The sequence below is a fragment of the Astatotilapia calliptera genome, chromosome 4, assembly GCF_900246225.1.
Source record: "Astatotilapia calliptera chromosome 4, fAstCal1.2, whole genome shotgun sequence".
NCBI classification, from domain to species: Eukaryota; Metazoa; Chordata; class Actinopteri; order Cichliformes; family Cichlidae; genus Astatotilapia; species Astatotilapia calliptera.
The window spans coordinates 6,198,280-6,210,972 of NC_039305.1; the positions used below are offsets into that span (position 1 = coordinate 6,198,280).

The 12,693-nt window shown below is 43.1% G+C and overlaps 1 non-coding gene across 1 annotated transcript; it reads right to left on the bottom strand.

Annotated features, from left to right (window-relative positions):
- Positions 1–10,680: 10,680 nt before the first annotated feature.
- trnai-aau (transfer RNA isoleucine (anticodon AAU)) lies at positions 10,681–10,754 on the bottom strand. Its single transcript has one exon. It is a non-coding gene; the product is annotated as a tRNA-Ile (tRNA).
- Between the last annotated feature and the right edge of the window lie 1,939 nt (positions 10,755–12,693).

The following is a 12,693-nucleotide window of genomic DNA, read 5'->3' on the forward strand; positions in this document are numbered from 1 at the left end:
TTTATTATTAAAGACCGACATGAATGTTTTGCACATTCAGTAATAATCCCCACACACGTCTTTGTTGTTATTGCTATATACCCAAAAGTATGTGGACACATCTGTCTACATTCTTTTGGCCCCACAGTAACACTTTCATGCCACTTTTATCCTGCCTTTGATCTAATATCATCGCGCACGTTACTAAAATTAATGATACTGTATCTTTATATCTTATACGAAAGACTCAAGTGAGAGGTTTGGGGAAACCCTCTTTCTAACACCTGGGCTAAGTCGATCACCGAGTATCAGCCAGTTTACGAGTAATGACAATTACTCGTGAGTGTCTACATATTTATGCTAATGTAGCGTTTGGTTCTTCAATTAATCGTGTTTTTTGTGGTGGAGTAGCTGCTGGTGTGCCAAAGACTTCGCTGTAGCTTATGGCATTGTTGAGCTGGGTTGCATTATGCTAAAGTGTGCTTCTAATGTTTCTAAAGGTGAAGGAAGGAGGCACGATATTGGAAACAGAAAGAAAGAGCACCACGGATTCCAGTAGTCTCCAAACTTACCTCTAAAATTAGGTCAACAGAAAAACAAGTCCACAAAATCACTGCAGCTATTCCTTCTTTTATATTTAATAGTGGTTTTAGTTTACTACTTTATCTTTTTATTGTCATTATTATTTTGAATGTGTTGTGAATCTTTTGCAAAAAAAAAAAAAAGTATAGTCCTATGATGGACTTCAAGGTGCATTGTCGCCATGCACCACAAGAGGGCGACTCAGCTGAGCCACAGATCAGCAGCAGCTCAGTCTTGTGTGATGATCTTGAGCTTAAGACTGAAAGATGAGGTTTTTCTTCCTCCCACTTCACAGCGAGAAGTGCACTGTGAAAAGGATTGATTTTCACTGAATTCTGGTTTTGTGTGTTGCTGATGCTACGGCACAATTTAGTGCTGTGCGTACTTGAAGAGGAGCCTCCTGAAAGGGGTTTAGACTATAAATGTGTTTTTGATGTCTAGTCCTGAATTTTATCTACCAAGCTGAAAAGTCTCTTTAAATCATGACTCATTTTCTAGTGCAGTATTTGGCAGTTTCACACTTTGACTGCATTTTGAAATAGTGCATTTTGAAACACTTGTTTGGAAACCTGCCAGACACGTTGAGGTTTATTGAAGTTTAGATCACATTAGTCCCATTAAGTGCCATCTGCTTCATCTTTTTTTTTTTTGTCAAGATCATACTAAATTTGGCGAGACCACTCCAAAACCACTAATGCACGTCTAAGGATTGTAATTGTGTTTGATGCCCATTGAGGTACTTAGCCTTTACATTTAAGGAAAACCAGTGTTGATGGATATTGATCCAAGAAAACGTGGCAACGAACCAGTTGGAGTCACCAAAAATTGGACAGCTTTATCTGCTTCAAACCTCTCCCAACCTTTTCTTCTACAATCTCCCTGACACTAGCATTTCTACATTTTTCACACTGATCATCAGCTCAGGGGACACAGAGGCTGATGTCCCTGAAACAGCAGCAGCAGCCACAAGGCGATTCAGTTACACTGTTGAGATCCGAATGCTCTTCGTTATTGATCTCGGGACACATCAATTTTCCCACTTCCTATATCCTCCTTTAAGATCACCCCTGTATCATCTCTATCTAACCCCCTTCTCACGACTTTGACAGCGCTCTTCTCCATCAATACTAGCGTCTTTGATATTGCATTCCTATGATGATCGTGCTTGAGCCAGGATTTACAACCTATAATCACTACAGTGTCAGTAGAGCCACTATAGAAGTGCAAGTAATTACCACGGGTCCTGCCATTCCTGCACATGTTAAATAAATGTTAATAATTAGCTTGTTTCAACCTTGTTGTTGATGCTGTCATCACTGTTCTAACAGTGTAACATAGATGTTCTACAACACGCAGAGGAAACAGCCATAAATAGAAAAATGCCCTCTGAATGTGAACTCTATTAGTGCTGTAACTGATATATGTTTACAAGGCCTTTGGTAGGATACATTCTTTTTGCATGTATCACGTTTCAGTCTTATTGCTGGTCGGCAAAAGGAAACATTATGTCAGCCGGCAAGGTCACAATTATAATATAATCTTGATGAAGAGGGCTTGCTGCATGGTAAAAGGCGTTAGTTGAGGGCAGCAACACTTGACATTCCTGGCAACACAGTGTTATTTATTTATGTATCTAATTGTATGTAATTTATTTATCTCTTCTTCTTTTAGTCAAAACCAGACCAAGGGAAACTTAATTTAACTGCACAATAAGCACAAATTATACTACAGTGAGCATTTAAACATCGCAAATAGCAGTTTAAGACTCCCTTCATCCTCGCACCAAATGACCTATTTACTACAAATTGGAAGAGCAGATAGTATCTGCATCTGGTGATCAAAAATGACTCATCTCAATTTTTGACCATATAATTTTGATGTTTTTGTAACCCAGCTGGAGGCCAAATTAACCATGTTTTATCAAAACAAATCCAGTTATTAAGACAATAATGAGCAAAGTGTATGTCCTTCCTCTTATGCACGTTCATACCTTCCTATTGGTTTTTACCTATGTGAGAAAAACTTTGGCTTGTCGCAACCAGTCTTGATACCTTTTAGAGTATCTTTTAGTGCATTGAGAATTAATGCTGCTTAAATATGTGAGTAGTAGTAAAGTTCATTTGTACTGAAGAGGAAAACTGGACAAAAGCAGAGGGGGGGGGGGGGGGGGGAGAGAGAGAGAGAGAGAGATTGTAGGATAGAAAATTTTCAATTTCAGTGGACCCAGCAAGCACCAAGTTACGAGTCAAAGAACAGAATTTTCTGTCTTTCACAGACAAAGGATGTCACTTGGTCTTCAAGTAGTGACTATAAAAACATTCCAATGCACTGTGCTCACATATAATCATGAAGTCCACCCACGCTTTACATATTTTCCGTTTTATGCAATTTAAAAGAGTGCAGTGGTTGGGTGTAGTTTTGGCCGCAGCCACAAGAGAGGTGGAGCACTCATCCTGTATTGCTGACACACAAGTGGACAAGCGAAGCTGGTCCTGGGCCCTGTTTCAGGAAGCCGGTTTAGAAAACTCAGAGTGAAAAACGATACGCAGGGTTGAGTAACCCCGAGCTGTCCAACTCGGAATATTCGGTTTCAGAAAGGCTGATAACAATTAGTTCAATCAACGCGGAGTTGCGTCAACCCCAAGTGAAGCGCGCGGACGAGGATACATAAAGCCCTGATAAGCGGAGCACAGATTAAGCGAGTCACCATGGAGACGGAGGGAAAGAAGGCGCGGTCAATGTATTTCACAGCGCTTGAGGCCGAAATTCTGATGGCAGCATATGCTGATAACATGCAAATTCCGCGGAAAAAAGTAACACAGCCACAGCTGCAAAAGAAAGGGAGCATGCATGGCAAAACATAGCCGACAGAGTCAATGCGTGAGTGTTAATATAAACATTGATCTAGGGATCTCCACCCATTCAACACGTTATTTTATCATATGTTATTTTATTTGTTATTTTATACATTTTATTTTGTGATGTGATGTGAGCGCAGGTGCAACCCAACAGGCCCCAAACGTGCCTGGCAGCAAGTAAAAATGAAATATAAAAATATAGTCCAAACAGGTAAGGTGTAATTGTATTATGAGCCATAGTGCTTGGTCTGTTTGTCCCATGTAAATCAATTGCAGTTAGAGGCTACATTAATTTTCTTTCTGTAAGCACTTACTCTGTATGCTCAAATGTGACCCCGTTATAGCCAACAGAAAAAAAGCGGAGGCCCGAAAAACAGGTGGGGGTCCTCCACCACCACCACTCACAGAGGCTGAGCAGTCAGGTTTCTGACAAAGGGGCGGAGACAGTCAGGGTTAGTTGTAGTAAACCTGCTAGGGGGCAGGTTAGCTTCACGGAGTGTGTCGTCATAGTGACTCACTGAGGCTTCATCTGAACTCGCTTTGTGAAACCAAAAACCCAGAGTTTTCGTTAACTCAGGGTATACTTACTCAGTTTTTCCACTAAACCGGCTTCCTGAAACAGGGCCCTGGACTGTGAACTGTGCTGGAAAGAAACTTTGAGTTAATGAGCAGAAGCTTTATGATGTGCAGTGTGTGCAAATAAAGTCAGGTGTTTGCGTAGCATTGACAAAAGCCACAAACGCATAACCAAGTTTGGGTTTTTTGGACAATTCTTTTCACTGCGAGCTGTGCAAAGTGATTTATTAAGTTAGCTCCTCTCCTAATTGGGTTAGTGATTAATGACTTCCACTACTGAACAGGATGAACCTCATTTTCTCCATCTCGTATTTTCATAGGGTTTCATCTTGTCTGAATCCCTGTGTGAAAGAAAACGGCGGAGTTCGCTGAGCATTACTATAACTGAATGCTGAACAAGACAAAACCGTACCCAACTCTCACTGAAAGCACCAACCGTCACAGTCACACCCTTAACTGTGAATAACTTTTGGCCGTTCTACGACTTACAGTTTTTTCTGATTGCTTAAGCACATTTTTTGTAACTATTGGCTAATTTTGCAAAACTCTTCACACAAATAAGAAAACCTGTCACCCAATCATCAAAACATTGTAGTTCTCTTGCAAAAGCAAACACAGCTAGATTAACTCTTCACACCTTTGTAAAAATGGTGTTTCCGTATCAAACAGTACACACAAGCCATCATCTACTAAGCACACAATGCGCCAACTGCACACTGATGGTATGAATACAAAACACATCTGGCTTTTGCTTTCTCTGTGCACAAGGTAGGCTATGTCAGTTTGAGCTCATACTTCTGTCATAGATCCATAAGCATAGAGGGATCCAAACTTCAAGTACATCAAAACAAACACAAGTGTTTATTTCCAAGTATAGGATTATTTGCAATCGCCATAATGACTATATGGGTTACTTGGTCTGCAGTGAACATGCTTCCTCTGCCCCAGCATCTGGTCATCTAGCAATTCTGTAAAGTAACAATTTCAGTATTTTTACATCAATGGTATTGGTGTGTTTCTCATTGGCATATGGCAGTGCTACAAATCTTTGTGCGAAGTGACTGTACTAACCGATTCTCATTTCAAGATGTCCTTATGGTACTTGCTACAGTGTAGCGGCTCGAGTTAGGCTGGACCCGTTGGCCAGCTACCCTCAGGGTCATTCCACGGTTGATTACATGGTCCACTATTGTAGCTCTGATGTCATCAGCAATTCCATTTCTTACTCTTCCTACCCTTCCTCTCCCCCCTCCTCATCTTCCTCTCCCCTCCTCATCTTCCCCCCTCCTGTCTTCCTCTTGCTCCTCCTTGTCCTTGTCGTCTCTTCATCCTACTTCTTCACCTCCACGTCCTCTTCCTCGGCCTCCTCTACTTCTCACTCTTTCTGCTCCCTCCATTGTACTCCGCACACACAGCTTACCTGTATTATAGTGCTTAGGCTGATTGCAAGTGAACTAATTATCTAAGAAAGTTTTGACATGTGAAAGTGTGCCAGACAGTTGGCAAATTAGTGTTAATGATAGCCATACATGTGTATACTTTTGCTAGGAGTGTGTTGGAAATTTGGTAATTGAGTGTTGTGCAGTGAATTGTGCCAACAGTTTTGCAAAGTGTGTGTTACAAAATTGCAAACTGAGAGCAAAGCAGTTTTTGTGCTTTTAGTTTTGCAAACTCAGTGAGTGGTTTCGCTATAAGTCTGAATAGTTTTAGAGATTGTGCTACAGGAATCACAGTTAGGGTTTAAGCATTCAGACAAAACTGTAAATATTTTGATGCTTGATTATTAAATAGATTAGTTACATAAAAGATTAATTATACAGTTGTCTCGAAGGACCACTTTTTTTTCCTCCTCTACAGTTAGAAATTTTAACATATATATATATATATATATATATATATATATATATATATATATATATATATATATATATATATATATATATATATATATATATATATATATATATATATACACAAGAAGGCATCGGTGGGCAAGAGACGATAACAGGGCGTTGTTGGAATGCTACTACGCAAGTAACCCCGGCGGAAGGGGCTACATGAATAGGATGACGGACCTATGGATTCTTCGATACCCAACATCCACAATGACGGCGAAACAACTAGTAGCTCAGTGTTCCAACATTCGAAAGAAGGGACTGCTCTCACAGCTAGAGATTGACGAGGTACAACACAAATGCTACGGCAAGGAGGAGTCAGGACGCCAGGTCAGGGGGGCGATATCATCACCCCCACCCGAAATTGGGTACATAGCCCCAAGTGCGATAGGAGAAGGATCGTTGAGTGCGAGAGGAACTGACCTGAAAAATAGGATAATGGCCAAGCTTGAAACCTGGATACCCCATAGCCGGTTACCAAGATTACGTGAAGTACCCTCAGAAGGTCTGCTAGATGATGTTAATGCAGCACTACGGACAATACCTACAACCACGATTACCGACACTAACAAGCTGATCTACAATACGGCAGCAGTGATCAGTGAGATGCTTGGCTACAAGTTGAACAGCCACAAGGGGCAGTACCCTCCATGGAGAAGGAGGCTAGAGGGCAAGATCAAAGTAGCACGGAGGGAGGTTAGCCAACTAACGGAGTTGCAGAAAGGTGCGACAAAGAAGGTGCATAAGAAATACAGCAAGCTGTCCATACCTGAGGCCTTGGAAACTGCCAAGCAAAGACTCACAGCCTTGGCCAGCCGCTTGAGGAGGTACACCAGAGAGATAGAAGGCAGGAGAATAAACCAGCTGTTCTCCACAGAACCAGCAAAGGTGTACTCTCAGTGGCAAGGGAACAATAATAAGAGAACAGCACCACCAAGGCTGGAGACGGAGCAATACTGGAAGAGCATATGGGAGAAGGACGCAACCCATAACGGCAATGCTCAGTGGCTAGTGGATCTGAGGGCAGACCACAGCGACCTCCCTGAACAGGGTCCAGTAACCATCACAGTGGCAGATATCCAAGAAAGGGTCTCCAGTATGAAGAGTTGGACAGCACCAGGGCCCGACATGGTTCACGCCTACTGGCTAAAGAAGCTGACTGCACTCCACGAGCGTCTGGCAGCACAAATGAACCAGCTGCTAGTTAACGAGAGACACCCGGAATGGCTAACCGAAGGTCGGACGGTCCTGATCCCCAAGGACCCCAAGAAGGGACCGGTCCTCTCCAACTACCTACCAATAACCTGCCTCAGTACTACATGGAAGCTTCTGTCAGGCATCATATCGGCTAAGATGAACAGGCACATGGGTCAATACATGAGTGGGACACAGAAAGGAATTGGCAAGAATACCAGAGGCGCAAAACACCAGCTACTGGTAGACCGAACAGTCAGCCGAGACTGCAAGACCAGACTGACCAACCTGTGCACTGCCTGGATTGATTACAAGAAGGCCTATGACTCAATGCCCCACAGCTGGATACTGGAATGCCTAGAATTGTGCAAGATCAATGGGACCCTAAGAGCCTTCATCAGGAACTCAATGGGGATGTGGCGTACAACACTAGAGGCCAACTCCAAGCCCATAGCACAAGTCACCATCAAGTGCGGGATCTACCAAGGAGATGCTCTGTCCCCACTGCTGTTCTGCATAGGCCTGAACCCCCTCAGTGAGATCATTAACAAGACTGGCTACGGATACCGACTACGGAACGGAGCAGTTGTCAGCCACCTCCTGTACATGGATGACATCAAGCTGTATGCCAAGAGTGAACGAGACATCGATTCACTGATCCACACTACCAGGCTATACAGCAATGACATTGGAATGTCGTTCGGACTGGAGAAGTGTAGTCGGATGGTAACAAAGAGAGGGAAGGTAGTCAGAACTGAGGGAATGAACTACCAGAAGGCAACATTGCAGACATAGAGGACAGTTACAAGTACCTGGGGATCCCGCAGGCAAATGGGAACCATGAAGAGGCCGCTAGAAAGGCTGCAACCACCAAGTACCTGCAGAGGGTCAGGCAAGTCCTGAGGAGTCAGCTGAATGGTAAGAACAAGATCCGGGCCATCAACACGTACGCCCTGCCCGTGATCAGGTACCCTGCTGGGGTAATAGGCTGGCCAAAGGAGGAGATAGAAGCCACTGACATAAAGACAAGAAAGCTCCTTACCATGCATGGAGGGTTTCACCCCAAGTCCAGCACCCTGAGGCTGTACGCTAAGCGGAAGGAAGGGGGCCGGGGACTGGTGAGTGTCAGCACCACAGTCCAGGATGAGACAACGAACATCCAAGAATACATTGGGAAGATGGCCCCAACTGACCGAGCGCTCAGTGAATACCTCAGGCAGCAGAAACCCAAGAAAGAGGAGGGAGACGAGGAACCATCATGGAAGAACAGGCCCCTGCACGGTATGTACCACCGGCAGATAGAGGAGGTGGCTGATATCCAGAAATCCTACCAGTGGCTGGACAAAGCTGGACTGAAAGACAGCACAGAGGCACTAATCATGGCAGCACAAGAACAAGCTCTGAGTACAAGATCCATAGAGGCTGGGGTCTATCACACCAGGCAAGACCCCAGGTGCAGGCTGTGTAAAGATGCCCCAGAGACAATCCAGCACATAACAGCAGGGTGCAAGATGCTAGCAGGCAAGGCATACATGGAACGCCATAACCAAGTGGCCGGCATAGTGTACAGGAACATCTGTGCCGAGTATAACCTGAAAGTCCCGAGGTCAAAATGGGAGATGCCCCCAAGGGTGGTGGAGAATGACCGAGCTAAGATCCTGTGGGACTTCCAGATACAGACGGACAAAATGGTGGTGGCTAACCAACCGGACATAGTGGTGGTAGACAAACAGAAGAAGACGGCCGTAGTGATCGATGTAGCGGTTCCGAATGACAGCAACATCAGGAAGAAGGAACACGAGAAGCTGGAGAAATACCAAGGGCTCAGAGAAGAGCTCGAGAGGATGTGGAGGGTGAAGGTAACGGTGGTCCCCGTGGTAATCGGAGCACTAGGTGCGGTGACTCCCAAGCTAGGCGAGTGGCTCCAGCAGATCCCGGGAATAACATCGGAGATCTCTGTCCAGAAGAGCGCAGTCCTGGGAACAGCTAAGATACTGCGCAGGACCCTCAAGCTCCCAGGCCTCTGGTAGAGGACCCGAGCTTGAAGGATAAACCGCCCGCAGGGGCGTGCTGGGTGTTTTTATATATATATATACAGAGAGACAGAGAGAGAGAGAGAGAGAGAGAGAGAGAGAGACAGCAGAAAAAGAGAGAGAGAGAGCGAGTTTTGAGATGTGAGAGATTTGTGACGTTTAGCATGTTTGGGGTGTGTAGTTAATGTGTTTTCTTGTGTAGTTAGTGTGTAGAGTTGTGGATAGTTTTGTGTTGTGTGTCAGAACAATGAGGCGACTGCTGTCTCCAGGTAGAAACAGGAGTGATACACCTGCTGTCAGACCTGCAGGTATCAGGCTGTGATGTTCTCCTTTATAGTGGACAGAAATTATTTTTTTGGAGTGGCACAAATAATTTGTGTGGCATCTTATTGAATGCAGAACAACTGATTGTTCTGTAAATAGTTTGAAATGGTTATTAAAAAAATCAAGGTAAAAGGTAAATGGCTGCAAATAACTTTGTTGTTTGCCAAACTTGTGCATAGGATTTTAAAATTGACAAGTTATATTTGCATTTAAAGTTATGAAATATGATTCATTAAACATGTTTGTGGTTGTTACAGTAAAAAAAAAAAACTTTTTCTACTCTGATTTTATGTTTTTTTGTCTGATTTTTTTTTCAAAGTAACTTGCCCAACACTGCTCATGACTGAGGGTCCTCGTCTATGTGGACAGGGTTTTTCAAAGAGCCAATGCTATTGTGCACAGTGTCCGCAGGACAAGGGACTTCTCCCAGGAGAATAGCATCAGTCTTTTGGACCATCCTGCATGTTACCCTGATCTAAATCCAATTGAGAACCATTGGGGAAAGATGGCAAGGAAAGTTTACAAAAATGGGCAACAGTTCCAGACAATAGATGCCCTTCGAGGCATGCCAAGCATGCCACAACAAATTTTTGAAGTGATCAACAATAAGGGTGGAACTACTCATTACTGAGTTCATGTTTGGACCTTTGATTTCTCTTTTGGGGGGGTTTACGGGGGGTTTTGGAGGTGTGGTCCTAAACTTTTGATCAGCTGTAAAACAGCCTCTTTCAGTTTAAGCATTGTTTTCAATAAATTGCATGCTCACAGAAATATTTTGTCTCACTCCCATTTCTTCTTGTTGCATGTTGAATCTCGACTTAGAACCTTGTTAAGATCCAACCATGCAAAATATGATTTTTGCCATCTTTCAAGTGGTCTTAAACTTTTGATTGGGACTGTATATGTGGATTGACTTTCTTTTCCAAGAAATGAGATTTGTTGGCAATTTTGTGCCCTAGATGCTACTGTTTGGTCTTCACCCAATCATAGAAAAATACATCTGTGGGTGTAATCACCATTTTTGTACACTTGTAGCCACAGTGGCTAACCTTTATTTATAAATGTATTCTTAAACAATCCCCTTTTATTTTTGAAATGATCTCCAATGATGAAATGGTCTCAGATTCACTCAGTCTTGTTTTTTCCTATATACTTACTCTCTGCATTCATTCACTGAAGCAGCGTGTAGGGACAGTACCTTGCTCAGGGGTTTGAGCTTTCCCCTCCCAAAACAGCTTGTGGCCCGTACGGGGATCGAACCCACAACCTTGGCGTTATTAGCACCACGCTCTAACCAACTGAGCTAACTGGCCTACCTTGTGTACCACCTCTCTGCCGGATATTGATATGTGCTCAACTTATTCTATTTAAATGTGAACATAATGGAAATGGGGGTTTTTTGCCTTCCATGAATAGAATAAAAAATATTCACATATTCAATACTTGCCTTTTGTTCACAACCTGACTGCAGAAATGTGGGGAAAGCAGTGTTAAGGTTAATACTGCTTTGTCAAAAACATGGCATAAGATCTGAAAGAACGATGTAAACTGAGGGAATGGATTTGATTTCTTGGATACTGGTGTGGATATAAAATACAGATGTTGTGGTGTTTAGACAAAGATAAGTCTAGTCGAGACAAGAGCCTCTCCTGTTGAGTCTAAAGACGGGATGACCCCTGTGTGATGTTTAACCACACTGATTTCTTATCTGTTTGCCGTTGAGGTGACACATTGTGCCTGATGTAACAGTTGGAGGCCCACTGTATACAGTTATGTCTCAGCATGCATTGGGAAACATGCCGGGGGAGCCATACGGAGTCGGGAGAGTGGACGCCACATGTTTTTAACTGGCTGCCAAGTAGGGGATAGTACATCACCTGTGACTGGTTACAGATCTAAAAACAAGAATTATAGATGAGATTCAACACAGAGGAGGAGGTGCTTTCACCCTTCACAAATCGTTTGCAAATATAAAACCACAAAAAGTACACGTTGAAGACTGGAGCTGAGCCAGAGCTGGAAGAGAGCATACACTTTCCTCCTGACAGGCTGTCTTTAGGCTGTCATATAGATGGTGTGTGTGTGTGTGTGTGTGCGTGTGTGTGTGTGTGTGTGTGTATTTCTTTCTCCCTAGTTAACTTAATATCAAAGGTTCAAAGCAAAGAATAAAAACGGATCCTTTAGCGTTTAACGCACCATGCTGTGGTATTATTTCATGAAATAGAGAGGTTTTCTTACAAAAGTGTTCCCATATTTCAAATATATTTATGTAAAACAGATACTGTAAATTTCAACTGGATATTTCATCTCAGAATTTGTGGTCTGTTACAAGCAGAAATAAATGTTTTAAATATAAGGGTTCTTCTTCCCAGTAGCTTAGTAAAAAGGCAGTATGCCCATGTCGCTTCTGAGGTTTTACACATCAAGTAACAACCATAACACCCTCACTCCTTCCATAGGAATTATTAGGGTAAGTAGCAGCCAGCTGTTTATAATCAAACGCAATTAATTAACTGATAATGAGCAAGTGAGACCACTTCTATAAAAGTGGACGTTTTCACAGTTTGCTGGTCTGGAGCATTCAGATGTTTCTTAATACAATGGCAAAGTGGAGGGACATTAATGATTGTAGGGTTGTAACATAATTTCCAACCAATTTAAAGTCTATTATTCTGCAGTAAGAAAGATTATTCACAAGTGGAAAATGTTCAAGACAGCTGCCAATCTTTGCAGGAGTGCACGCCCCAAAAAATTCACCCCAAGGTCAGACTGAGTCAATCTTCAGAGAAACTGCAAACATCCAAGAGCTACATCTTGGGCTCTACGGGCCTTTGTGAGGATGTCAAAGTTTACCACGGTACAATTAAAAAAAGACTGAACATGGGTGTCTTGTTTGTAAGGGTCTCTCTGAACAAATCACAAGACTTTTGGACAGTGTCCTTTAGTCCAAAGTGGAGATTTTTGGCCATAATACTCGGCACCAAATTTAGTGAGAGCCAAACAAAGCATATCAGCTCAAACAGCTCATACCAATTGTCAAGCATGGGGATAGAGGGGTGCTGATTTGGGCTTATTTTGCAGACACAGGACTCGGGCACATTGCAGACATTGATCACGAACTCCTCTGTATACTAAAATATCCTAGAGCCAAATGTGAGGCCACCTGTCCAACAGCTAAAGCTTGGCTTAAGTAATGCAACAGAACCGTGACCCAAAGCACAGCAGCAAATCTCCAACAGAATGGCTGAAACA